Source organism: Canis lupus, chromosome 23 (assembly GCF_003254725.2).
Source record: "Canis lupus dingo isolate Sandy chromosome 23, ASM325472v2, whole genome shotgun sequence".
Classification (NCBI taxonomy): Eukaryota; Metazoa; Chordata; class Mammalia; order Carnivora; family Canidae; genus Canis; species Canis lupus.
Window position 1 is genome coordinate 36,867,846 of NC_064265.1, and position 27,392 is coordinate 36,895,237.

The following is a 27,392-nucleotide window of genomic DNA, read 5'->3' on the forward strand; positions in this document are numbered from 1 at the left end:
CAGACGGGTACATGTATAATTAATTCTGCAAAATGTTTTCATTCCATTTATAGAGATAAGCGTGGGCATTCTGGGAGCACAGAGGAGGGACAGTCGGCTCACGGGAAGGAATTCTCAAAAGAACCAGTGCCTGAGCTGAATCTCAAAAGAAATACAGAAGCTACTCTGTAAAGGCATCAAAGGCATTCCAGGTCAAACTCATAGCACAGGCAAAGGTACAGAGTCAGGAAATATGCTTCTGTGCTCAAGGGACCCTCTGTTCAGTGAACATATGTAGTTAAGTAGCCAGAAATCTGGCAGAGACAGAGATGAGGCCCAGGCCTGCAGGGCCACTGACCTTGGTTTCACATGGCCTGTGCCTATCTCTTGCTGTTTCACACACTGCAAATACCAGAACTCTTGTGGGAACAAGGCCTACATCTTTACCTCTTTTTTTCTCTCTCACCCTCAGCTTCATGTGAAGCTGGTGGACCATGCCTCAACATGCCACCTCTCAATCCCAAGTCAGGCCCTGTCTCTTGCCCCCTTTTCCTGTCTGAGAAAACCAAAGTTATATGAAACTCTCAATCAAATCTCACTATGGGAACCAATGCTATCACATGGCCATGTTTTTTCCTTCTAACTTGAAATCAATGGAATTAACAGGCTGTGGCTACTTTTTACTGCTCTTTAAGCAAAACTCATCAAAGATCTGTGTACTCATTCCCAGGGGACAAGGCAAATGCAACACAGAAAAGGAGCGCATAATTAGGCAGAGTCTGGGGAAGCCATTCCTCCCTCTTTGTCTAGTGTTAAAGGAAGTGGGGGCATGTCAATTGACTATCACCAGTTGCACAAAATTTCTGCCCCCAAAAGGCAATAAGGAGAGTGCCAACCCCTCCTAGATTTTTTTTTTTTAGATTTTATTTATTTATTCATGAGAGACACAGAGAGAGAGGCAGAGACATAGGCAGAGAGAGAAGCAGGCTCCCCATGGGAAGCCTGATGCAGGACTCAATCCCAGGACCCTGGAATCACCCTGAACCAAAGTCATCTGCTCAACCACTGAGTCACCCAGGAGTCCCTTCCCTTCCCAGCTTTAAGATGATTGACCAGGAGTGCTGGCAGAGACTCACAGTGGAGAGCAGTACCCACTCTGCTGCCCACCTGCAGATCAGTAGCAATAACAGCAAACCCTTACACAGCACTTACTCCATTCCAGGCACTGTTCTAAGTACTCCACATGTTAGCTCACTGATACCTTCAACAATCCTATGTAGTAGGTGTACATATAAATATCTCTATTTTATAGGTAAAGAAATGGAGACACAGAGATTAAGTGACTTGCTCAATGTCCTGTACTAGCAAGTGGCAGAGCTGGAATTTGAGCCCAGAGTCTCTACTCTGAGGCCCTGAACCAATCAGATAAGTGACCACCTGGCAGTCCTGAATGACAGCCAGATATGACTTGACTTGGCTGTACGTGTCTGTCCGTTGGCTTTCTAAATGGTCAGAATATGTGATGTGGCTGAGAGAAGGGAGGCCTGAAGCCCCCACTGAAAGGTGAGTGACTAGCAACACCAGAGCAGAGTTTTTGCTCTTTAACAAGGGAAAGCAGGAAGCAAAGGGATGAAAGGAATAAAGGGGTTTGGAGTATGATCCAGAGAGTCTGAAAAGATTTGGAGTTGAGTGTGGGAGGGAATGAAGGTCTAAACAAGCCTACTGAAGCTACCCCACAAAGGAAGGCGGGCAGCTGTGCTCAACATTGCTGCATTCACTGCAGTTGCCTATATGGGATTCTATGGCACTCAATTTAACTGAATTCCATTCATGTTTATGGAGCACCCACTATGTATTAGAGACTTTATTATGTGTTACAAATAAGGCCTGGGACATAGTACTCCTAAAGCTCAGAACTCAGTGGGGGAAAGCAGATATACCAATCAATGGCACTTGTTTATAGTAACAAAATATTGGAAATAAAATAATGTCCATGAATAGCGGATCAAGTATGGTGTCTCCATGGAGTATTAAGCTGCATAGAAAAGGATAAAGATGCTTTCAATGTCATGGTATGGGAAGATCTCATGACATATTAAATGAAAAAAGCAAGGTACAGAATACAGTATATTACCTTTCACATAAAAATGGAGAGAAATTAGAAAATATGTTAATATTTGCTTATATAAGCACAAAGACACTCCTAAAGGACACCCAGAAATCTAATAACAGTGGTTTATTCTTATGGTTGAAGTCAAATATGGGGAGATGAGGCAGGGGCTAATGGTGGTAGAGGAGAATTTCACTTGTTTATTTTATTTTACAACTGAACTATTTTAGAACTATTCAAAAAACTGAATTAAAAAATTAATGTCATTACAGCCAATGGAAAGTCTTAGCACTGCCTCCCCACATGAAGAACGCCCCTGTTCTTTCTTCCTTTTCCATCACACCCCAGGGCTGGGTCCCTGAAAGATCATAAACGGCAGTGAGGAGAAACAGGAAACAAGAACTTGCCCTTCTCCCTGTATGACAGATTGGATTCCCATCAATCTGACACCCCTGGAGCGACTGGTCAGTCTGAAATACTGGTGTGCCAGCTCCCTCAAAACCATCCCTGCACCTCCTTCCTCATTAACCTCCTGTCCCTGTCAACAGCGTAAGAGGATGATTTCAAAGCAAATCCTCCGAGACTGCTGGACTCTCAAAGGCAAAAGAGGACGCTGAAGGCCATGCTCAGCTAAATACTTTTGCTTCTTGCCTCTTTCCTCTTTAATTACAGCATAATTTGCATTTATATGATTTCATTCTGCCATTTTGTGGGCAGCGTTGATGATGATCAACACTCCATAACTTCCCATCATAGCTGGAGAGTCAGGAGGGCGGCTGCCGTCTCCGATAAAATCCTTTCCAATTAAACAGTTCATTGGACATGTCATGGTTTAGGGTTCTTGTTATCCTCTGATGTGCACGTCTCATGGATATTTCTTTACACCCATCACCATAATAAGGTCTTAGTGCAGAAGACGCTCAGAATATTATGCTCCCCCACTGAGTGACTGTAATGACATTGACTTGGAAATGGGCATCCTTAAACTTGCACAAGAAGCAGAGCTATTACCTTAACTGGATCGTTCTGAGCTTTACTTTGCCATGTCCTGTATCTGAGTGGTATCAGATGATGAAACATGCCGAAGATACTGACAAAACAATGCTGCACTGCTAACAGGATACACCTACAGAGAGCAAATGTGTCTGAAGTTTTCTCCAATCAGCACCCCAACTGGAGGTCCCTGCTTCGGATGGTGGTTCACCTGCCTGATGTGATTCACCTATCTGGAATGACTTACCTGGCCAGCTTACCTGATTGAAAATACAAAATCAACAACTGCTTATCTACAACCAAAATGCCAGGAATGAAATTCACCAAAAATTTAGGAATTTTAGTTATCTCTGGGTGGTCTGATTACTGGTGCATTTTTATTTTCCTCTTAATTCTTTTTTGTGCTTCCCAAGTTATTGGGTTTTGTTCTTTTTTAACCATTCAGCACATTTTATCTTTTAGCCATAACCGTGACAAAGAGAAAGGGAAATAAACACCAAGAGACCCACTCAATAGTGTCTGATTGGATCTTGGACCTTTAGGGCCACCTGACAAACCTCCCTTCATCACTCCTCCCTCCACTCTTTCCAGCAAGCATAAACTTCATGCGTACCAGTGCTGACCAGCAACTATCCATGACCATTTCATTGTTCCACAACCATTTCTGTTTCTTTCATGTCCATCCTGACTCCTGATTGTCAGTTCATACTCCCTTTTACCTTCCTTCCCCTATATCATAGTCTTGGTGTTGATTTGGGCTTTGACTTAGACACGGGTCTCTGGTTCTTTCTAACTGAGACCACTGCAAGAAGCCCCTCCTAGTACTGGCCTCCCTTGTTGGCGCTCTGGCTTTTATAGATGAGATTTTGCCAAATGGCTTAAGTCAAGCTGTCCAGGGACCCTAATTAGTGAACTACTTAGTCAGAAAAAAAGGCATAAATGCAGCTTTTCTTACCTTCCTCCTCCAAAGACTCATTATGGCTCTTTTTTAAAGTTGAGGCCTCAGTGAGGAAGATTACCACAAGAAAGTGCTGCCTCAGGAGGAACCCCAGGGAGAGACTGAAAAGTTTGTGAGGGTTCAACATGTCTATTGCTTTAGGGTCCACCAACCCTAAGGCTACCCCCTCTCCCTGGACTAAATGGTACTTCAATTATTTTTAATTAGGATAAAATGAAAGTGTTCAAAACTCTAGGTGACAGAGACTGGCCAAAGGGTATCACATGCTTTTTAGTTCTGTCAAATGCAAAATGCAAGCAATTACTTGCTATAACCTACATCCTGCCCAACCATTTCCTTAATTAATAGAATATTCCCTAATCTAAAAGGATCTGGAATCCTTGACCCCAGATCTGACATTTCTCCCTCAGTGATAGAAGCCAGTAACAAAAGGATTACCTACAATCTACAACTGAAGTTTCATAAGCCCCAGCAAACTGTTTCAGGAAAATGTGGACTCGAACAGTCATAATCTTTTGTTTTACTTTTTTCTGGGCAAAAACTGTGGGTTCAAGGCAAACATCAGTTGCAAAATTTTTTTTGCTTTACTTGGGAGTCAAAGGAACACTTTTCTCTTTAATTTACTACTTTCTGTAGAGCAATAAAAGCCAAATGCAAATTCCTTTTGAGATATATATATATATATCAGAAGGTTAAATAAATGGGATTTCTAAATAAAGGAGCTTTAAACAAGGGAACGAGAATCATATTCTTCCTGCCCCATTGTGGACATACAGCAAACCTCCCAAGCTAGGGTACAATAGCTTTGGTCCACCTTACCTAAGGACAAGAGTTTAAAATTACTAATGCTAGGGACGTCTGAGGGGCTCAGTCAGTTGACTGAATCAGTTGAGCATCCAACTCTTGATTTTGGCTCAGGTCATGATCTCAGAGTCGTAGGATCGAGTCCCACCTAGGACTCCACACTCTGTGGGAAGTCTGCTTGAAATTCTCTCTCTCCTTCTCCCTCCATCTCCTCACTCTCTCCCTCCCTACCCCTCCCACTCTCTTTCTCTCTATATATATATATAATATAATTTATTATATAAATTTATAATATATAATAAACTTTTTAAATAAAATTATGAATATGTTATTATAAGAAGGAAAAAATCATACCTACATCAGGAGCTTCAGGCCCTATTCGGGAAGTCAACTAAAGAGCTCATATAATAGTAGCAATAGCCTTTGGCTGCTACTAGCACAAACTGCCATTTACACCTCAACAGATGTAATGATTTAAGCAAAAATCTCATCTTTCTAAAGCATTTGGTAGCAAATGACATACACAGCATGTTCCAAAAACAAATATAACTTCTTACAATTTATCAAGGAAGTCACTTTGAGTCTTTTTGTGGAAATCAAGGCCCCCTATTTCTGCGTGGCACACTCTACTCAGGGTCCCACTCATAAGCATGTTCTGTTCACCAGCAGAAATACAAATGATGGCACTCACCTCTCAGGTTCTAGCAATATCTCTATAATCACAGTTGTCTGAAAATTCCGGTGTTAACCAAAATGAATTAGGTCTACCTCAACCTTCTCTCCCACTGGTTACAGATAAAAATTCAGATAAAATACAAAAAGAAACCACTTGCAGACTCTGAAAAGTTGACAAAACTAAGTAGATTAGGAAGAAAGCCAACATTTAAAGAGTGATCCACATCAGAAGATGAGTTTCCTAGCTTTTTTCATCTTTTGTCTTCTGACTTTGATCAAAGGGTGGTCCCAGAGCAGAACTATGCAGCAGATGGGTCCTAAAACAGAAAGAGAAAACCAGAGCAGAGGACCTGGCCCCTGGGAGCTAAAATAGTATGGAGAAAATCTTAGAGAAGAGAGTGTTGGAGGAGGGGATCACCTCTAAGTTGTCAATACACAAAGATCAAACCAAAGCATATAGCAAAGACTGAAATCTCAACTTCAGTATCACCCACTGCTCATGTTCGCATGCCTGGAGTAGACCCAAAGCAGCTTAACAAAAGCTTTGAAAACCAGATTAACATTGGAACCACTGCCCCCAGATAACGAGAGAACTTGCAGTTTGTACCCAATCAGACTGATTGCCTTCTAAAACAATGAAATCAATATTCTTCAGAGAATTTAGAAGGACCCAAAGATTCACAATGTAGTATTTCAAATGTCCAAAAGTACTCAACATACAAAGAATTGGGACAACGTGATCACTTCTCAAGAGAAAATGCAATCAATAGATGTCAACTCTGAGATGATCCAGATGTTGGAATTATGAGACAAATACTTTAAAAGAACTATTACAGACATGCTCCATGGCATAAAGGTAAACATTCTTTTTTTAAAAAAGATTTTATTTATTTGAGAGAGACACAGATAGTGACAGAGATAGCAAGCGAGAGCACAAGCAGGAAGGAAAGGGAGAAGCAACCTCCCCACTGAGCAGAGACCCTGATGTAGGGCTCGATCAAGACCTTGGCATCAGGACCTAAGCCAAAGGCAGATGTTTAATTGACCGAGCCACCTAGGCACCCCAAAGGTAAGAAGGAGGAGGAGGTTCACTCTCAGTGAAATGGAAATGGAAAAGTACACATTCTTAGCAGAAAAATAAAACTATTTTAAATGGAAATTTTAGAACTAAAAAATATAATGTGAATATGTGAAATTTAAAAGTCCCTGGATAAGTTCAGAAGCAGAGTGAAGATGACAGAAGACTCAACAAACTTAAAAATAGATCAATTGAGATGATCTGATCTAAATAACAAAAAAATAGAATACCTTAAAAAACGAATATGGCCTCAGGAACCTTTAAGACAGTAGCAGAAGGTCTAACAGTTGTGACATCGAGTACCAGAGGAGAAAGATATTAGTGCAGAAAACTATTTTTGAAGAATTAATGACCAAAAACTTAATAAATTTTAAGGAAAATATAGGAACAAATCTCTTTCTATGAATGGGTACAGAATGGGAAGATATTTATGGTCCATGTGTATGCTCACCAAAGAAAATCCACTACAGAGGAGACTCTTCATCACATGGACAAAATGAAATGTTCTGTGGATATGAATCACCCCATTGTTAGCTCAGTAGACGTACAAACTGGGCATGTTGTCAGGGATGGAAGCTCTAAATAGGCTCGATGACATAGACTCCCCCTCACCAAGGCTGACTTAGCTACTGCTACTACCAAAGGTCTAACTTGCCAACTGCAGAGCCCAACCCTAGGCCCCTAGTAAGGCATAGTTCCCTAAGGGGACCAGCAAGCCACCCAGTGGCAAGTTGATTACATTGCACCCATTTCATCATTGAGTGGGAGCAGTATGTCCTCACTAGTCTAGGTATATATTTTGGATACGAATTTGTCTTCTCTAGCTGTGAAGCTTCTGCCAATTCAGCAGTTTCTTAAAAAAGGAAACACACTTCTACCATATGATTCAGTAATTGCACTCCTTGGTATTTATCCAGAGGAACTGAAAACATATCCACATAAAACCTGCACAGATGTTTATAGCAGCTATATTCATATTTGCCAAAACTTAAAAGCAACCAAGATGTCCTTAGCAGGTGAAGGGATAAATAAACTGGTACATCCAGACAATGGAATATTATTTGGTCCTACAAGAAATGAGCTATCAAGCCATGAAAAGACATGGAGGAACCATAAATGCATCTTACTAAGTAGAAAAAGCCTATCTTAAAAGGCTACATATTCTATGATTACAGCTATATAACATTCTGGAGAAGGAAAATCTGTGGAGATGATAAAAAGATTAGTGGTTGCCAAGAGTTCAGAATAAGAAAAAGATGAATAGGAGGAGGACAAAGGAGTTTTGGGGTAGCAAAACTACTCTGTATGGTACTACTGTGTCATGGGGGATACACATGTCTTTATACAATTCATCCAAACTCAGAGAATGTACAACACCGAGAGTGAACCCCAATGTAAAATACAGACTTTGGGTGATAAAGATGTGTCAATACATATCCACGGCAGCTGCAGAGGCAGGCCCACGGAGGACAGAAGAAGTGAGCCAGAGATAGGAAAGGATAGAGTGAAAATTCTCTCCCATTAACCAGTGGCATCATCACATGTGTTCTCACTCCCCTCAACTTAAAATATCAGTCATATTTACTTCTTTCTTCATCCCCTTACCCAGACAGATATGGGGTACAGGTGGATCTTCCATCCTTACGTCTCTGGCACCTCTCTCTTCCTTGCTTTTTCATTAGCACTTTCCCTGGTCACAACCATATCAGCTTATGCCTGAACCACTGTTGAGCCTGCTATCCCATGTCCCCAGCACTAGATCCTCACACTCCTGTCCACAATGACTATCTTAAGTCAGGTTTCCTAGAGCCTAATACAGGGATTCTCGTTCAAATGATTTACTGGGGGAATACTCTTAAAAAAAAAAAAAAAAAAAAAAAGGAGATGAGGAATGTAGGATGGGACAAAGGAAGGAACTAAGTAGAATATGGCCTAAGCTTGATCCTGATTCCCAAGTTCAAGGGCACGAACATGAAAAAGAGATTTGTGCAGGGCACCAACAGCATCCACTATAATGACCTTCCCAACAAACTTACTTGACTTCATCATGTCTTTGATGACTCCAATTGCACTGGGCTGGGTGGAGACATATGGCCCTAACTCTCCATCTTCAGGTAAGACCACCATGGTCTCAGCCAAATCAAATCAACCTCTTAATATCTCTGTCTCCATTCTCTCGATCTCTCTCATTGACAGAGGTGAAGTAGGCTAGTGAGTGGAAGCAATCATCCATATAATTCCATTTCCTAAGCCATTCATTTTAGAGTGATCTAAACCACCTTGTGTGGGGTGATCAAACAAAGCTGATGAGAGCATCCCCTCCTCTGTCATTTGGACTCTGAAGATGCTGTCACCGAGGCCTTGTTTTCTTGCTTCCAGCCTGATGGACTTTGAGAAGTTGGCCTGACACATGAATGGACCCATCAGGCTGCCAGGTGTGACATCCCAGCCTGATATTCTTTCATCCTGCATGTCTAATTGGGCTTCATCATGATCACAGCCTTCTCAGGAGGATGGGAGCTAATGCAGTCTGATAGAAATCAGAAGGTACTGTCAGTTCCTGTCTCTGGGGCCTCGGGACCATGTCAACATGCTGATCCTAGACCGAGGCCACAGCCTTGCAGAGGGGCATCATGCTGAAAGCATACAGTTTCTACTATGCAAAGCCATCATTTAGAGGTGTCAGCATGCCATGCAGAAAAATGCTAGTACTCTGCATCAGGGGGACAAACCTGTTTGCTGGGGCTGACAAAGCTGGCCACTCGGCCCAGCATCTCTGGCATCAAATGTCTACATAGCACTGTCCAAATTTTAACAATCACAGCTTCCATTTTATAAAGTGTATTTCCTGAATCCTTGTGCCATATTATGCAGTGGGTGCTGTTTCCTTCTCATAGGGTGGAAACCTGAGGCTTGGAGAGATAAAGCCACCTGCTAGCTCCCCTAGAAACTGAGAATCACATTCAAACCAATTTTTTTCTTTTCACCATTCTACTCCTGAGAAAAGAAAATATGATGGAAGAGGAAACAGAAGGCTCAGATGAGGACTAGGTCCTTGTGTCTCTTCTTAGCCCAAGCCAAAAGGAGGCATTGAAAAGGGGTTTTAATAGCCCCATCACTGCCTTTCCACATTGTACTTCATGAAATGGGGATGAGAAAGGGTGTCTTTGTAGAACTTTGGGGTCCAGGGAAGGAAGGCTAGGAGAGAGCCTGCTATAGGAGGGGAATAAAGGCATAAAGTATGGGATGAGCCTCAGTGTATTCATAGGGCAGAAGCTGGAGAGCACAGCAGGCAAACAGGGTAACAGAAGGCATGAGAAGCAGTGCCAGACAGGAAGGGACGTGGAGAGAAAAGCACAAGTCTTTGATGAGGACTGGCAGGACTTCCAGAAGGGCAGATACTGGCCACTGTTCCTTTCACATCACCAAGTACAACACCTGGTACATCCAAGACAATAAATGAGTAAATGAAGGGAGAATTCTGGGGATACAGATAAAGATATAGTTGCTAAAAGATACCCTGCTGAGAGCCAACCCCATTTATCACAGCATTTAGCAAAGAAGATTCTTCTCCAGACAAGATGGAACTGGGGTTGTCACTCCCCTAAACCAGCAAGCCTGTTCTGCAAGTCAGGGCTCAGGCCAGCAGCTTGCTCAGAAGTCCTGTCGGTTGCCTCCTACCACCCTTAATGAGATGTGATTGCTGAAGGGAAGCAGCTAATTGCATGATGTTTTATTAATCCTTTCTCCATGAAATATTAATTGTGAGCTTTCACAAATACAAAGATCTGTCTGCTTTTTAATGGTTCAGGTTTGCGGTCTCTCCAGATGACTCTCTGAGTTTCCTGTTGAGGGACGATGGTGACAAGCATGATGCCAGATCCTATAGGAGTACAGCTGACAGCCCAAAACAGGATGTCAAAAACACTTCCCTCCATGGGCGGCTCTACCCAGCAGACAGGCCTCTGTCCATGGCTGCTGTGAACATGGCTACTGGTGCCACACAATGAATTAGACTGAGGAGAGATTTATGTCCAAATACCCAGCCTACTGTGGGCCAGAGAGATAGGACCTCTGCAAGAGGAAACTACCAGCACCAGGATAGTAAAGATTGTGTTGTGATACTTAGCTCTTCCTCCCTCTCTCCTCACTGAGATTGATTCACCTGGGAGGGAAAGCATCAAAGAGAAACATGAACATTAAGCCAGATGTGTTGACTGAATTCTGAGGGTGGTGGTTCCCAGGAGCAGGAGGAAGGAGACTGGCTTCCAGGGAGGGACTGGGATAGCTGGAGGCAGCTTTATAAGGAGTCTCAGCCCACTTCCCACCTAGTCCTAGAAGGCTACAGAGGGATACCTGCTGACCTGGGGCCATAACCCAAGCATGTATCTTACCAAAGGAGTTTCTACATGAGTGGAAGACAGTAGGAATGGCCATTCTTCTAAACTATTCCCACAGCCAGTACCTAGCACTGGATACAGAGGATAGTTCCACAGAAATAGGACAGAAGATTCCAGGGCCACATGAGAGGATGCCCAGTCTGGCAAAAGGATCACTGGGATATACCTTCAGGAGCCAAAGGGAGGAAGCCCACCTCTGTGACAGGCTCCCAAGAGATGAAGGGGCCACAGTGAGCACTGGCCTAAAACCACACACAGAACTGTCACTGAGACAACCCATAAAGGCTTCAGCAATGAATGGCTGGAGCCAGCCTGAAGCAGAGTAGTGTCTGTGATACTAACTGTGGAAGACATGAAGGAGGCTAAGAAGGGAGACTTCAGCTCCTCAAATCTCTTCCTTGTCACCAAACCCTGGATGAAATGTATTTAGGGGAAGGGGATAATTGTAGGACCAAATCACACACCTGCTCCTCAATCTAAAAAGGCAAGGCCACAACTCTAACATGCACTGGAAAACAAAAACTGTACAGAAAATTGAGACCAAAGTTCTTAAATAATACATAGGAATAAGCTTTGACTTCCAGAACGAATAAAACCTGCAAGTGATAGAATAAGGCAAAGACCATGTTTATAGATCCAAAAAGGGACAAGGGTCACTCCATGAAGTAGATTTCCTTGATACTCCAAGAGTGGTCCACAGACCAGCAACCTTGGCTTGTTAGAAAAGCAGAATCTCTGCCCCTAGCTCAAACCAGCTGGACCATAATATGCATTTTAATGTGGTGATTCATAAACACATTAAAGTTAGAGAATCATAGGTACAGTTGGATGAAATAAAACATTTGATGTTTATATCTCAGTGAACTGAGATTCCTCAATGAACTGATTACATTAGACATGATCTGTTTCTCTTGCTTATGGTCAAAAACTTTAAGCTGAAAAAGAAATGGTCACTCGTTACTATGAATAACACGCCTCCCAGGATTAAGCCTTCTCAAAGTAATAAGGGGAAGAAGTTAGTCTTAGAGAACAGTGAAGCTGTCACTGAGCCTTCCTGATGCCCAGTGCTTTCATCCTGCATCCACAGGCCAGAGCACATTCCACACCCCACCCACCCAGAGTCACCACAGGGCCACAAGGATATAATTGCAAAACTCTGGAGTACCATGGTCTGAATCAACATGGCAGGCCTGCTTTTCACCTCCTGGAAGCCTGCTCTAACACTGACCTTTGTAAAACCCAAAAAGTAAAATCTGTATCAGAATTAGACCACAAAATTGCATTTCTCAGCTCAGATTTCTCTCCTATGTGGAGCTGCAGACATCCCAACCTCCCTCATAGCACCCCCCAGGGAGTCTCATGTATGTGCATGAATAGTCTCCTCAGTTACCCTTTGGAGTCCACCATGTTGCTTTTCTCTGCTCTGGTTCCCTGCGATGCTCCCTGTAGACACATGTGCTCAGTGGAGCTGCATTGTAGGGCTTTAATGTTTTTTAACTGATGCATAACTAATATGCAATGTTATATTAGCTTTGACTGAAGGTACCTCTCCCTGGAACCTGGGCACAGACATGCAGGGAAGAGGACAGAGGGTAATCCCAATTGTAAGTCATAGGATGTTCTCTACTCACTCCCATTTGAAACTTCATTTCAAAGGATGCATTGTTTTCCTAAAATATATATATGGGGGCAGGTTCACCATTGTTATTCAGCAACCAGCCACATTGCCTGACGTAAGATAGGTGCTCAACCAATGCTTATTCAATGAGTAAACAAAAAACTGAATTTGTTAAGTAAATAATAACTTCCAACTTTTGGCAAATCTCAACCACTTTGAGACTTGTTTTCTATATCTGTATAATGGAGATAAGAATATTTAACTGAAATGGTTGTCAGGAAGCCAACCCCTGTCTATAAAAATGCCTAGCATAGGACTGTGAACCAAGTAGACTTTCAAAAATATTTGTTTCCTTATTATTTATGTCATGTCAGTGAAGTGGCATCAGTTGCAAATCTTATATAGTGCTCATCAAATATAAGACCTAGAGAAGCACTTTTCTCTTATTTGGTCTGCATGATGCAACAGAATGTCACCTCCTCTCTGATGCCTTCTCCAGTCATAGCACCTTTCTTAGGTACCATTGGCCCTGCTTTCTCTGTGTTACCTTGACACTTTATGAGGTCCTCTGCTAAAGCATTTAACCACATTCTCTATACCCAGTCCTTTATGTCCATGACCTTTCTGAGGGCAGAGCCTTGCCCTTCATACCTCTGCTACACTTGAATGATCGAACAAATCAGTGAATGAACAAAAAGTCTCAAGTCTCCCCTCTGCACTCCATTAGCTTTTTATGTTAGAGCACATGTTCATTTTGAACATGTGCTCTAAAACCTGACATTCCTGAACTTGAACCCAGGACCCACTAACTACTAGTTATGTGACTTCGGCAAATTTCTTAACTGCTCCGTATCTCCACTTCTTTGCATGTAATGTTGGGGTTAATAACACCTAACTGTCAGAAAGGTTTGAGGAATTCGATTATATTGTGCATGTTAAGTGGTTAAAACAATGTTGATCATTTATTAAATGCTCCATCAACTGAAACTACTATTCATACCTGGTGTACTAATGTGCAGTTTGATGTGAATGGTAAATGAGTGCTCAATTTGCTTTCATTCCTAGAGCATTTACAAAGTTCACCTCAGGTATCCTAAATTAAATATATTTGCCTAGCCATTACAAATAAATCAGGAATAGTGAAAATATAAGTAGTTAGGTTATTTTGGAACTCAGCAACCTTGAGGAAACATGATCCATGAATGTCATTAACCTTTCTTTAGGCTGACAACAGCATTAATATACCCACTAACAAACATTTTCAAAGCCTCTATCCCACCATTTATAGCTGAGAGGAAGTAAAGGATGGATACAAAGATGTGTGATGCTCACCTCTGAGGAGACTGGGAATATACGATCAATGCCAACAAAGTTGACTCACATTTCAGGAATACTCAGCCATTGCCTCCTCTACGTTCCCCATAGCACTAGTACATAGTCAATTACAGTGCATGTTTAAAAATAATTTTTAAATTATATTAACCAACATTTATCTAGCTCTTAGCATATACTAAGCACTGTTCCAAAGAATTCTCAACTTTTAACTCTAACTTTCTCACCAACCCTCAGAGGTAGGTATTATTATTATTACATTTTGTTTTACAGAAGGAGAAACAGTGGGACAGAGAGGTCAAGTCACTTCCCAAGATAATGGCATAGCCAGGATGCATACTCTCAGCCCTGGGTCATCCTGCCTCTGCCTAGCAGCTGCCACTTCTGATCAACACTAATAGTGGTGATGATGAAGATGAAAATGACAGATGACAAATTCTTCATAGGCAGACAAGTCTTAGGGACAACTTTTAGATGTCTTCAGCATGAAAAGATAAGGAAGCCTCCATCCTATAGATCATTAAAATTAAAATTACGGTACTCAGTGAAAATCATAAAATGTTCATGTATACTGAAAATTAAAATAGTGTTTCTCTAGATATAACAATTGTAAAATTCTGGAGGGGTTCATTCTAGCTGAACCTTTTGCAACATTTTTCTACCATACTACTTGTCTGGTTTGGTGCCTCCCAGCCTTGACAGTAGGGTCCAGGCCTACCACTGCTATTTCCCCAGTGCCCAGTTGAGGGCCTCTCATGTTCCTTCTCTAGAAGGATTTACTGAATGAATGTTTAACTATGTTTCAGGCTCTAATTGGGTTGCTAGGTAAAAAAGCAGGGTGCCTCGTTAAACTTGAGTTTCAGATAAACAACTAATCATTATTTAATATAAATATGTCCCATGTAATAGTTAACTGACATGTTATATTTTGGTTAGCTGAATCTGTAACCCTACCCTCTAGATATAAAAGGAATTCAGGTAAAGGAGAGTGAGTGTGGCTTGGAACCAAGGAAGGGGCTGTCATGGAAGAGAAAGAAGTTGAGCTGTCTCTGGAAGGAAACATAAAGTACACTGTTAATGGTACCCCCTGGAGTTGTGCAACCCAGTGACCCTGAGGGATGGAAGGCACAGAAACCAGCATAATTAAAGGCTTAGAGGCCAAAATGAACATGGCAGGATGGAGGACAGTAAGGTGGGCTGCCTGAAACACATGCACTCCAACATTTCCAAACAACTTCCCTTCCCCCATGGCCCATTTCTTCCATGCTCCCTCCACTATCAAGCCTTTGACTGTGCAGTCCCTCTGCCTGGAATTCCTTCCCCTCCTCTCTGTCTGGCCACCTCCTTGTGCACCAAAAAGCTCCAGTGTGTCAGCTGACTCATCCCTGCCCCAAATCTTTATGTGTCCATCTTAACAAACCACTCAATGCTTGCATGATTTTCCTGTAATCTTCCAGCATGCCTCCACCAATAGTTAAAGGAAATAGAAGGATAATCATATGATGACCATGTGTGGCCATCATTTGGGTCCCACATGCCCGTGTGAAATCCCCAGAGCCTCATGTAACTCTGCTCTCCAGACATGAAAATGACAGCACAGGGCTTCAATACCATCTTGGGAATCCTTCTTCAAAAATGTGCACTGCAAGGGTTTATTAAGCCCAAGATCTGATTTAGGCAGTTAAATGCTGTCCTGAACCACTCTGACCAGGCCATTTTTAAATTCATGACCACTCCACCAAAGAGGCCTTAGTGCTGCCTGAGAATCATGTCTTACAATCTGGTCCATACTCTCTCGCTCTCCTAGACAACCACCTCTCCTCCCTTCTCTCCCAACACTGGCATCTCCCCATTCTCATTCACATGTGAGAACTCATCTTCGCATTGCACTGAGAGAATTAAAATTGTCCGAAGAGACTTCCTGTGTAATAACCTCCTGCAGCCCCTGCCACCTGCCCTGCTGTTGCAGGAGTGATCTGCCCCTGCTCCTGGTCACTTACTCAATGAATCCCATGCCCTCTCACCTGCTCAGCGTAGCTCCTGCAGCTGTCACTTTCCTGAGCCATCGCCATTGTTTTCTCTCTCTACTGGATCATTCCCATGAACACACACACACACATGCTGCTTTTCTTCCACTTGGAAATATCCTCTCTTGACCCCACTTCTCCCACAAGCTATAGCCTCTTCTCTCTGCCCCAACCACTTCCTTCTTTTCCACCTAGCAAGCTACCATCATCTCCTGCTTGGACAACTGGAATTGTCTCCTAATTAATCTCCCTTCTACTCTTGCCCCTCTGCTATCAGATCTCCACACTACAGTCAAAAGGATCCTCTTAAATGTAAATCTTGCATGGAACAAGAGTCTACTTTATCCAGTCCACAAGTACCCCACAACCTCATCCATCTCTGCTCTCTTCCTAGAGCTCTAGCCACCTGGCCTTTCTACAGTTCCCCCAAAGAGCCTTCACACTTACCCTCCATGGGAGCCATTGCTCTAGTTGCTCCGTCTGCCTAGAATGCTGCCCCCGCAGCCCACCAACCAGATAGCCACATGACCCACTCCTTCAATTCATTAGTTTTTGTTCAAATATCACCATAACAGAAAAGCCCTGACCACCTATTTAAAATAGTCCACATTCACACACACAAACAAAAACTTAGATCCTAGGGACACCTGGGTGGCTCAGTGGTTGAGCATCTGCCTTTGGCTCACATTGTGATCCTTGGTCCTGGAATAGAGTTCTGCATCGAGCTCCCACGCAGGAAGCCCGCTTCCTCCTCTGCCTATGTCTCTGCCTCTCTCTCTATCTCTCATGAATAAATAAATAAAATCTAAAAAAAAAAACTTACATTCTATCATCTTACTCTTTCTCTTTTTTCCATAATACTCAATATCTTACATATTTTTATTTATATGTTTATTTATATTTTTATTTATTTATTCATCAGTCTGCTCATTCTGACTAGAATGTAAGTTTTATGATGTCAGGTGCTTTGCCCATCTGGTTCACAGTTGTTTGCTTTAGAGAGCCTGGAACACTGTTTAAACCATAGAACTGCTCGAGAAATATTTATTGATTGAAAAATAAATTGATATGCTATGTACGATGGCAGTGGCAACCAAAGGCAACCAAGTACCTTAAGTGCCTGATAGCTCCCTAGATCAGATAGGCGTAGCCCTTAGAGAGGGTTTGGAACATCTCCACTCATACTTTTAGGTCTCGGGTTATATGTCATTTCTTTTCTGACATTTCTTTTCATTCCTCCCCTCAATAAAATGAAGTACCTGGGTTATCTGTTCCCATAGCATCCTATATTCCTCATTTTAAGATACTTGTCGCATCATATTGTACTTTGGCTTCCATATAAGATTGTATTTTCTGAAGATGCACATGGAATCCTCCAATAAATACCTTTTGAATGAATAGATGAATGAAGTTCGGTGAACAGTGTGTGACCACAAAGTTGTAGCTAAGAAAACTGAGCTTGGAATCAAGGAAGAGGAAAATTGAAAGGAGCAGGGATGGATTGATAAGCTTGGAGGGTTTCATAATAAAAAATGAGAAAGATAAAGAGGGAGAGGTGAGGGAGGGATGGAAGGAGAGAGGAAAAAGGGAAGGAAGGAGGAAATCTACTTAGTGTCCCTGCCAAGTGTCAGCAAACTAACTTAGGCCCTAGTAGTGTCTGCATACACAAGCTAGCTGGCATAATCTGGTCAAATGACCTTCTTCTTGTAGCCTACAGCACCTGCATACCTAGCTTATCAAAGTCACTTTTCCACATGCCATTCAGATGAGATGTCCCTGTGGGAATTCTCTTTCTCTCAGCAGGGTACTCCAAAGAGGAACAGGATTGAATGATGATAGAGGGAATGTGGAAGGGCAATGAGCTGCACAGCAAGATTCTTGCACATTCTGTAGTTCTTCAGGCCACCTGCAAGTCTCCTCTTGTAGTCACTCCCAATCAAACCTAATTTCTCTCCTGTGACCAATACCCTTAAACTGGGGAAATACAGCCTGTCTCATCTCACTAAAGCCTTCACACCAACAAGTCCAGGCACAGGCTACCATCTATGGAGACCTTCCAGATTAATCCAGCCATGTTTATCTCTCCTTTCTCTGACCTTGTCAGCATTTATTTTGAAATACATTCTATGAATAATTTCTTAATACATTCTATTGGTATGCATATAGTTAGTGTTAGATAAACACAGCAATTAGTAGTATCAATATCACGTAATTAATATGGCTTTTCTCCTCAACTAAACAGTAGACTCATCAGGGTGGTATAATACATTTTCTTTCTTTTGAGCCCTCAGAGAACTTATCCCGGGGCCAAACAAAACTAAGCACCCAGAAAATACTTCTTTATACCTGTCTTGTTTAAAGCTATTGTAAAATAAAAACAAGGAGTCATAGAAATGGTTTCCCTGTTGTAAGTAAAAGGATGCTATCTCAAAGATGTCTTTAAGATGCTGTCTGTTGCCCTGGCCCTATCTGAGGTGTGTATGGTTTATTCCAGGAGAGAAGCCATAATGGATGGAAGGTATGTTTCTGCTGAGTTAAGGGTTATCATGTTCCCTGCATCCAGGCGCCAGATTGATGGGATATGCCTCTATGATTTATAATACACTAATCTCACTGGAGAGTGAAGCACAATTAATCTTAGAATCTTGCAGCTTGCACTTAACAACTTTAGAACCTTCCCTGTGTACTTGGACTGCATAGTAAATGTCTGCGCCTCCCCCAGATGCTAGGACAACTGGGCACTGAGAACACAAAAACACCTTTTTCTATAAGGCAATGGAATGCTATAGCAAATGTTTTACTTAGAGTTTCCATGGTATTTCCAAATAAAAGAGTTTGTATGATGGTGGCCTTTTAAATGAGAGTTACAATGTCCAATTATAATAATATCATTAAGCATATATAAAATCAAAACTACAAAAACACCTGATGTGTCAGCAATATAACTATTCAACTTCCTTTTCTTTTGTTTTATGTCCCTACCAAATGTCAGCAAATTGACTTTGGTCCCACCAGTATCCACATACACAACCTAGCTGACAAAATCTGGTCAACCGATCTTCTCTGTATAGCCTACAGCACCTGCCTATCCAGATGTATTATATTATCCATTTTCCATCTGCCACTTTGATGAGCTGTTCCCATAAGAATTTCTTCTTGGAGTGAATACTTCTAGGAGTGAGTCCACTAAGATCCAAGAAACAAGGGATTCCCAAGCATCCAAAGCAGGCAGTTATTACACAGTCTGTGTACTGAGTATCACTTTACTCATGGGAGGGTCCCTCATGTCATACCCAAAGTATATTTACTTTTACTTTATATACTTTATATAATTCCAACAATGTATATATGTATAATATATTCTATTTTATAATATATAATACATAAACTTATTTATATTTATATATGACATAATATTTATAAAATACAATAATATACTTTATATAATTCCAGCTATCTTTGTTGTCTGAATTCTAAGCCTTCATCAAATTAGAAGAAGAAGGGCTATGATAGGAAGACATAATAACAGCTATAAGAAAAGGCATCTAAAGAAATCTGCTCACAAGAAAAAAACTATATATGACAAAAAAAAACCAGTGTACATTTTGGAGCCTCTTTTTATGGAGGTGACCACTTCCTTCAATGAAATAGCCATGTTTTAGTACAATATAGTCACAACCCTTAGTATCCAATCACCCGCACAGACTAATTTCTGTAAGTAAGTTCCAAGAAAGCAAAAAAAAAAAACACATGTTAGTATTTAGAAATACTTTCTCCCAACATGGTTCAAGTGGGAAAGTTTAGTGCCTAAAGTTTCAACTCAGATTTAGCAAAGGATGTATTCCTTAACTTTCTGGATAGCAAAGGTCATGCAGGCTTTTCAAATGTATAATTTCATATATTACTAAGTTGGGGGAGGGGAAAGGAAAGTCTCCTAAGGACTTTCAAATATCAGTTCTTCAGCATTTCATGACAAGAAAAGTCCATGATGATAGATAACTATAACATCATCACAGAGACTTCTGTAGTAGCATGGCTGCACTTATCAGCTTATTTGTCCATCCTGTCCATAAAATCATGAGAAAGGAGCAAAGAGAATGGAAAAAATATCCACAAACTCCATTTTCAATAAAACCAGAAGGCAAATATAATCTGTAGACTCTAAAATATGCTTAAAAGTTGACAAAAGCAACTGAAATCAGACAGAAACCACAGGGAAAGAAAGAGAAAATAAGAAAATTGAGTTGTGAGAAAACTTAATGATGGCAGATCTCAAAAGTGCCAACAGAGATAAAACTCGTGAAGGCAAAAACTCACCAGGAACTGTGTAAGCTACAGATCATATTTGCAGCAAAGTGCAGGCAGGAACTGAGGAAAGCAGAAACCACAGAGGTAGTCTCTCTGGGATTTAGAGAAACAGAGAAGGTACGTCCACACAAAGAATAACAGTCAAATCATATTTCCAGAAATCAGTCTTTCTTTGAGAACAGCAAAGAAAGAGAAAGCTTTGAGTTGTGATGCATTGCATCTGAAACTCTGTGTATTAACTGGAACTGAAAAATTCAATATATTTAATAATAAGTGATTTTAAAAAAAAATACGCTAGCATAGCATCTATACAAAGTTACTGTAAGGTAAAAATTTTAAAAGAGTAGCCAAATGTACCAAAAGATGAACTACATTCATCAAAAATAAGTTGCTATGAAACAAAAGAAAAAGTACATAAATATTTCACCATGATTTTTTAAAAATTAATAAACCAACCATTTCTCTAAAGGAATATCACAAAATAGAAATCCCAGAATTTAGGGAAGTTGTAGCAAGAAAATAGGAGGAAATTAACTGTAAGCTTGCAAAATCCTAGAAAGTAACTGGCAAAAAAAGTAAAAGAAAAGTCACTGGAGAAATGAAGATAAAATTGAAACATTTATAAGACACACTATACCCTATAGAAAAGATGTGGAAGGATATAAAGGACGGATACAGAAAAGCAAGCAGGGTTAAATGAAACGAAGAATTAAAGAGGGTTCAAGAGAAAATGACACAGCTACTGTTAACAAGCAAAGGCAATCCAACATACACATAATTACTTAGAGTCCATAAGGAAGAAAATAGAAACTGTGAAACTGATATATTAAACAAAACTTGACTCCACATATTAAAAGGGCACACTATAGACCAGGGAAAATTGAATTAGATCAGTCAACTATGAGACATATCCTGCAAGATTGGAGAGAGTGAAATAGAAAGAGAAAGAGGGGAGAGAAGGCAGAAAGAACACAGGGGAAATGTAGAGGAGGGAGGGATGAAGGAAACGAAAGAGGGAAAGAATCTTTTGGGTATCCAGGCAAAGACATAAGACATTACACAGGAGAAATTCAGACATGATTTCTCCAAAGCAACATTCAAAACAAGAAGATGATGTGGTTTACAAGACAGCCAAAGAAAGACTTGTGAACCAAGGACTCTATATACAGCAAAGAATATCCTTGCAAAAGCAAACAAAGCTACTAACAATTTTGAAATTTTAAACTTATGTAATACTGTCCCATGAGAATATTACTCAGCCATTAGAAAAGACACATACCCACCATTTGATCCGACGTGGATGGAACTGGAGGGTATTATGCTGAATGAAATAAGTCAATAGGAAAAGGACAAACATTATATGGTCTCATTCATTTGGGGAATATAAAAATTAGTGAAAGGGAATAAAGGGAAAGGAGAGAAAATGAGTGAAAATATCAGTGAGGGTAACAAAACATGAGAGACACCTAACTCTGGGAAACGAACAAGTGGTAGTGGAAGGGGAGGTGGGCAGGGGATTGGGGTGACTCGGTGATGGACACTGGCGGGATGAGCACTGGGTGTTATGCTATATGTTGGCAAATTGAACTCCAATTTAAAAAATTTTTAAAAATAAAATAAATAAAATAAAATAAAATGTTCTAGAAAAAATATATATATTGTCCCATGAGCCCTTCTTGAGGAATATTCAAGAGATCAAACACCACCAACCAAGAGACAATAGTGGAGACAAACTACAGTCAAAAGACAAGTGATGTGCATTATATACCACAATCACAAAATCAAGATTAAACAGATTTGGGGGTTGGGGCGACAGAGTAAATGTTGTGGGTCCTAAATACACAATGATACACCTAATAAAAAAAATAGAAAAGGGAAGGGGTAAAAAAGATGAAAAGTAGAGCAGTTTTGCAGATCATTGCATTTGTTAATAGTGAAAGCCAAAAAATATGATTCAAAGCTGACAAACCAAGCAGGGAGTACCTGTAAACAATTTTAACATGACAATGGTAAACACTAAGATAATGAAAGTTGAGTGATGTAACAGAATAGAAAAGGTAGGAAAATGAAGCATATTAATTTTGTCATTATTGATACAAAGGAATTAATCAGTACTTTCTAGAGAAATAAAGTACTGACAAATAGAATCATGAAGGTAGCCATGAGAACAAAAATATAAATCCTCCTGAAACTGCAATTGTTTTAAGAGGCAAGAAATTCATTAGGTAAAAACTTGCTAATAAATAGTTAAATTGAAACATAAAATAATATGCCATATTAAGATCAAATATAGTTGTCACGTTAATACATGTAAAAATGGGATTAACTTATTTAAGAATATATTTCAGATATGATCACAAGGAAAAGCTAAACCCTAAGTTAAATTAAAAAAAGATACACAATAAATAAAATGGTTCAGAAAAAATTAAATAAAAGGATGGTCAAAGATATAACAGGAAAATGCAAACAAATAACAAAAAAGCATATGACATAACCTAAATATCACACAAAGCTAAGTTCAGAGGACAAGGCATTAAATAATACAAAGAAAGACACTGTTTATAAGGCTAATGGGTACAACTTGCAATGAATATATAACACTTATGAATACTTATGCGACAAGGGACATAGAAGCAACAAAAAATAGTAATTACAGCACTTACAAGGAGAAATAGCTTTAAAAAAACAGATTGGTGGTAAAAAGATTCTAATTCCTCTCAATATAGAACAGGTCCAGTAAATAAAAATATTAAATCAGTATGTAGATAACCTAAATAACATAAATATGCAGTAGACCTGGTTAATATATATTGAGCACTATATCCTGAAATGCTCTTAAAATGCACATGAAAACCAGACACAATTTAAGTCACAAAGAAAACTGAACTAGACTCTACCATATAAAAATGAATACTCTCTAATCAAAATGATACAACTATAAAGTAAGAATATCAGAAAACAGATTTTTTAAAAAAATAATTCTAAACTGCTGGTTCAAAGAAAGGATGAAACAATTTTCAGAATTTCTAGAAGACAAAATGTATAAAATTTTTACATACCAGCACCTATGGGATAAAATTAATTCAATCAATTAATTTGAAGCAATTCAAATATTTAAATTATTCTACAAATAGAATATCAAAATCAAGATAAATGAATTAAGCACCTCACCTGAATAACTTTAAAACAAAAAATAATAAATTTAATAAAGCAAAAGAGTGAAATGATTAAAGATAAAAAGCTAAAATTGACTTTGATAAGAGGAAACCAGACCAAAAGATGAATTCAAAGGTCAGTTCTTGTGACCCTACCTCACATCACATACAAAAACTCATGTGAAATGTATCAAAGACCTAAACGTAAGAGCTAAGACTATTAAAGTCTTAGAAGAAAACAAAGGCAGTATCTTTGTGACCTGGATTGAACAGCAGTTCTTAGAAAAGACAATAAAAGCACAGGAAAAAAAAAAAAAGATTAAGTTGGACATCATCAAAATTTTAAAGTTCTATGCTTCAAAGAACTCTACCAAGAAAGTGAAAAGATAACCCACAAAGCAGGAGAAAAATTTTACAAGCCATATACCTGATATGGGACCCCTATCTATATACACACACATGCATGTATACCACAAAATTCAACAACAAAAAGACAAAAAAAAAAAACACGTTTAAATAGGCAAAGAATCTCAAAAGACATTTCTCCAAAGTAGATATACTAGCAGCCAGCAAGCACAAGCAAATATGCTTGACATCATTAGCCACGAGGGAAATGCAAATCTAAATCACAAGATACCGCTTGATCCCCTCTAAGATAGTTAAAATCAAAAAGGTAGTAAGTATTGATAAGGATGTGGAGAACCTTCACACTGAGAGAATGCAAAATGTTTTGGAAAACAATCTGCCTATTCCTCAAAAGGTTAAACATAGAGTTACCATATGACCAGGCAACTCTGCTCCTAGGCAAACTGCACTGAAAATATAGGTTCATATGAAAATTTGTACACAAATGTTTGTAACAGCTTTATACCTAAGAGCCAAAAAGTGGAAACAACAAATGTCCATCACGTGATGAATGGATAAATGTCCTGTATCCATGCACTGGGATAGTATTAGGCAATACAAAGAAAGCAAATATTGATACATACTAATACATGGATGAATCTTAAGAGTATTATGCTAGGTGGAAAAAGCCAGTTAAAAAAGATCACTTATTGTATAGCTCCCTTTATGTGAAATGTCCAAATAAGTAAATCCATTAAAGACAGAAAGTAGATTAGTGGTTCCTGGGGGATGGGGAGGTTGGGGAGAAATGAAGAGTTACTGCTGATGGGCATGGGGTTTCTTTTTGTGATGAGGAAGATGTTCTAAAATTGAGTGTGGTAATGGTTGCACATTTCTGTGAATATCTAAAAACTACTGTACACTTTGAGTGAATTATAGGCGATGTGAATTATATCTCAAAAAAGTTATTATTAAAAGTTGTTATAAAAATAACAATAATATGGAACTTGAAAGTGGGGATACAGTAGTTTTATTCAGCTAACTGGGACCACTCCAGATGTTTTGTGAATTGTTTTAAGTCATCAGAATGTTCTGAAAATAGTGGCATCACTTGCTAACAACATTAGCTTGCAGATAAGCAAGACAGAGGTTTAGCAAATTAATGTGGTAAGTGGGGGTGGGGAGGTGGAGGGAACAACCTACTTGTAGCCTAATGCTGAATATGTGATTTTTTTAAATCTTACATTCCCAATCACATAATTCAAACTAATACTGAAATAATTTTAGTACCCTGTCACAGCAGGTGGCGCATCACATGAGCTTGACACTGGCTAGAGATAATCCTCAAAGGGAAAAGGAACTGTAACTTTCACTGAACAACAAAGTTAAAATCCTATAAGGATAAAAATGGTGGTATTTATTGTCCAGTCAGGAGGACTGGGAGAGCCCATACCATAGATTCTTTTAACAAATGACCTCCTTTCATGAAAAGGGTTTATAAATGAGAGAGGGGAGAAAGAGGAAAGACAGGGGATGTGTGGAGAAAACCACCTGACCCAAAGAAGTGGGTGAAGACATATTTCCTCTCCCAGCAAGGCAGCAGCATAGTGGGGATTTTCCTGTCTCTGACCTCCTCTCTATGGCCGGGCCCACCCCACCCCAGCCCCTCTTCAACACTCCCTTCTACCTCCTGCTGCTGGATGCTCATCTACAGGTGATAATACTGATGCCTGGAAAAAACTAACATGCCTCCTCCCCCGCAACATCTGCATTTTCCCAGGTGTCTTTGAGAGCCAGAAAAATGAATTCCCAGCCTGTGTTTCAGACTTCTTGGCCAGCAGGCAGGAAGAGAGGATTTCTGAGCCTATGTCTCTTGCCCCTCAGATCTCACTCAGAGGCACCTGCCTTCTTCCTTGTCCCCTGGCTAAGCTCAGGAAACAAATTGTTCAGCCAAGTTAGATGACGCTATTTCCGTAACTGTCATCTGTTCATCTGGAAACTCTCTGAAGGGAGGGAGCACATTTTTCATCTCTATTTCCTAGTGCGGAACATAGAGTCTTAACAATCACGTTATAAAAGGCATGTGTTATGGACTGAAAGTTCGTATCCCCCCAAAAATCATATATTGAAATCTAATCTCCTATGTAATGCTGATCAGAGATGGAGGCCTTTGGAAGGTAATTAGATTTAAATGAGATCATGAAGGTGGAGTCCCCAGGATGGAATTAATATCTTTATAAGAAGGATAAGAGGGATACCTGGGTGGCTCAATCGGTTAAGTGTCCTACCCTTGATCTCAGCTCAGGTCTTGATCTCAGAATTGTGAGTTCAAGCTCCATGTTAGGCTCCATGCTGGGTATGGAACCTATTTTAAAATAATCAATCAATCAATTAATTAATTTAATTAAAAGGAGAAGAGAGACTGGAATTTGCTCTCTCCAGCATGGGGGGACTCAGCAAGCCCGAAGGAGGACTTTCTCTGGGAATCAAATCTTTTGGCACCTTGATCCTGGGCTTACCAGACTCCTGAACTATGAGAAATAAGTGCTGTTTAAGTCACTCAGTCTATGGTACTTTGTTAACAGCAGCCCAAACTGACAAAAACAGTCTGTATTAGTCAATGCATGCAAGCTTTGGATCATTTGGGAATTACTTTGTTTCACACTCAAGAGATACCTTATTTGAACCCAGTGAAGTGATAAGAAAAGTACGGAGCTGGTATTCAGCTAGTGTGCATCAGGCCACCCGGGCTAATAAGATGGAGAGAAGTCTGGAACCCAGTGCTCCTGATGTCCCACAAAAAGCCTTTTCCCATGTCACTATGCTGCTTCCCTGGGTGACAAGGGTCAAATGAAATACAAGAACAGAACTCACTTAGCAGGTCACAGGATATCCCTCTATGATATCCAGAATAGCCAAGGTATCCCTTTATGAGCCAAATGCCTATGTAGGGAGCCAATGAATACCCTTCACTAGGAGCTCTCCATTATATAAGTCATATCCCTACCTGAGCCTCAGTTTCTCCATCTGGGTATAGGACCAAAGGGCCTAGGAGATCTCTGTCTGCTCTAAATTTTCTCAATTTAAAGACTGACTAGAGAAGAGTAATCAACATTACTACCCTTTTACTGACCCCTATGGGGGTTGGGGGGTGTCAGTAAATGCTTTATCAGCCAAAGCGTTTGGATGGTGTGGTTGCCTGGGTGAGAAATTGAAAGGAAGCCTCTCTTGAACAAAGAGAACAGAGAAATGACACTGAGTTATCACCACCCAGTGCTACTCCATTTTTGTCTCAAATGCAAAAAATAAAAAAAGTAAATGTCACTGAGTTAGCACTGGCCAGTGCCATTCCATTTTTGTCTCAAATGCAAAACTAAAACTTTTTTTAAAAGTTGCACTCAGTTAACCATGAAGCTATTTGCCCCTGACTGCCCATTTATCCATTCCTGCGTGGAATGCCACAGAAGAGCTTACACCGGCCACAGGAGCAGGCTCAGGCCAACTGAAAGATTAATTCTGAATAGGTGGTTCTTTGAATACACTTATCTGTCAAAACCGAGAAGCTGCCCTGTGATCAGAGAAAAAGGAAAAAACCCTGAAAGACTCCCAG

At 40.2% G+C, this 27,392-nt stretch overlaps 1 long non-coding RNA gene across 1 annotated transcript in view; it reads right to left on the minus strand.

Annotated features, from left to right (window-relative positions):
• LOC112661170 (uncharacterized) overlaps window positions 1-27,392 on the minus strand; it is a 143,042-nt gene that overhangs the window by 39,454 nt on the left and 76,196 nt on the right. The window lies entirely within an intron of this gene.